General features: G+C 35.6%; 1 long non-coding RNA gene across 1 annotated transcript; it reads right to left on the bottom strand.

Moving 5' to 3' along the window:
• Positions 1–738: 738 nt before the first annotated feature.
• LOC134805788 (uncharacterized) lies at positions 739–1,633 on the bottom strand. The gene is made up of 3 exons (XR_010146395.1): positions 1,543–1,633; positions 1,101–1,247; positions 739–765 (listed from the first exon to the last, which is right to left on the bottom strand). It is a non-coding gene; the product is annotated as an uncharacterized LOC134805788 (long non-coding RNA).
• Between the last annotated feature and the right edge of the window lie 584 nt (positions 1,634–2,217).

Genomic DNA, 2,217 nt, shown 5'->3' with positions numbered 1-2,217 from the left:
ACACCCCTAGATTTTTTTCGGATCGTAGGTTATGACCGACTGGTCTACTATTTGCCAGAACATCAAAATTTTCCGGGTGGTACTTCCTGTCAAAAATCAGCAATATGTGTCGTCAGCAGCAAACCGACTTACTATAATTAAACATCAAAATTCCATTTCATAACAAATAAAATGATAAAAATTCATGTCGCGGGGCGAGGTAATGAGAGTCGGGGCGGGGCGGTGCGTGGCCGTTCTGTATGATAATACTATTACTTATTCTGTGATACCGGATAGTAATTTTGCTTGATTTTGGGGTAAACAAATTGAATCTAAAAACAGTCACAGTCATAAATAATAAATACTTAGCTCATTCTCTTTCAGTACTGCCAGGTATACATAGAAACAAGAGAAGCCACGCACAGAACAAGTTGTGTATATGAATAAACCTGTCTCTAGTCCCCACCATTTAACTTTCTAGTATGTTTAAAATATTCATAGTACGGATTATTGTAATAAGGATAATTGTACGTTGACAGACAGACGGACGGGCCGACAATATAGTTATCCTATAAGGGTTTAGTTGTTTCCTTTTGTTTTGGGGTACCCTAAAAACAAGTTGAACATAAAAAGAAATGTTATATTACACTTTTTATTTTAATAAATATAACAAATTGAACAACTTACGTGGCAGATCTGGTACGGGCCTGACTTTGGGCTTGGAGATGTTGCTCAGCGGTTGGTGTTAGAGCCAGTCCTATTTGGGAACAGCTGTGCTTTGCTGACCTGTTCACAAACAGTATAAACAATATAGTAGTAGAGTAGGGGAGGAAAAATGCATCGGCACATATAATACGAGTATAACTGTGCATTATATAAGTACCATTCATTCTAGTACATTCTTAGTTAAGTAAAGAGTAATAAAATCGAGTCATTTTATTTTATATAGTTATTTCTACATAAACACAGTAGTCCATTTAGGTAAATTCAGTGTGTTTAGCTAAGTAATTTTTTTGTTCATAGAAATATCTAATTCAAATTAAAGTTGTAAAGGCCAGCCACACTTACCCCACACCCACACATAAATATATCCTTATGTATAAGTAGAATATGATAGGTACCTTAGTGTCCCTAATTTCTTGCCCCATATTGAATGTCTTCTGGTAGGCGCCAAACATGTCATAAACGAGCACATCTCCGCTCTCCTGCACACACAGCAGCTGCTCCCCGTCCGACCAGCCCATGTGGACCAGGACTCCGCTGTTCCACTGCAAATATCACAGATGATGGTATGTTTCAAACTACAAAGCCTGGGTCAAATCCTGGTAAAGGCATTTTTCATTTGTGTAATATGCTAATTGATTCAGATGTTTAAGCGTGAAGACAGACAGACTGCGAGTAGGTACCTCTTTAGCATTTCTAATATTATTTAGGGATTAAGAATCAGGGATATAAGAATACAGAGGTTAACAGGACACTTGAAAATGTGTGGTTAACAACATTTTTAACTTACTGTTAACAAGATTTTTAAAAGGGAATTAAGATATTAAAGAAATTACTTACCAAAATCTTTGATATAACATTCCCTACACAGTTGTAAATTGTTATGACAGGTTTGGCAGTGGTTGCAATCCTGCCAAACTGCTTCCGGTCCCGCACCACAGCAATAGGCACTCTGTACAGGGCTCCACTGATGATCATGTTGTCTAGGCCCTCATCCATGGACCAGTTCATGTTGTAAATTTCTAAACGCCTGTAAAATATTACTTAAAGAATTTAAATTGTAACAAAAAATAAAAAAATGGTTTCAGTCATGTAAAATACATTTGTAGTTATTTTTTATATGTTTCACTATTCTTCTCTTTCCGAATAGACTCTAAGCTAAATTTTATTTCTAAAATGGCACCTATGGGATGGTGCTAAGGATATGGCAGTACTCCCTTTCTAATAGTATATTCCCTTTCTAATATATACTTATAGTAAGTGTATGGTGACAAGAAAGATGCCAGCTCAGTTGAGACTTTTTACAATTTAATCATTTCTAACAATGTTTATGCTAATTGTTAATAGCAAGGTATCAACCAAACAAGGTATATAACCACCTGTCTGCTTATTATATTTTGGGCACCTGCTGCATTAGTATAATTTTATTAATTCAGTGTTTTTAAGTATGAAAAATTATGAAGATATAATTTAGTATGATTCCTATCCATCCGCTTTTACATATAAAACGCTCAC

This window comes from Cydia splendana, unplaced genomic scaffold (genome assembly GCF_910591565.1).
Source record: "Cydia splendana unplaced genomic scaffold, ilCydSple1.2 scaffold_63_ctg1, whole genome shotgun sequence".
In the NCBI taxonomy this organism is placed as follows: domain Eukaryota; kingdom Metazoa; phylum Arthropoda; class Insecta; order Lepidoptera; family Tortricidae; genus Cydia; species Cydia splendana.
The sequence above is the reverse complement of the archived record's forward strand: the minus strand, read 5'-3'. Positions and strand labels throughout refer to the sequence as shown.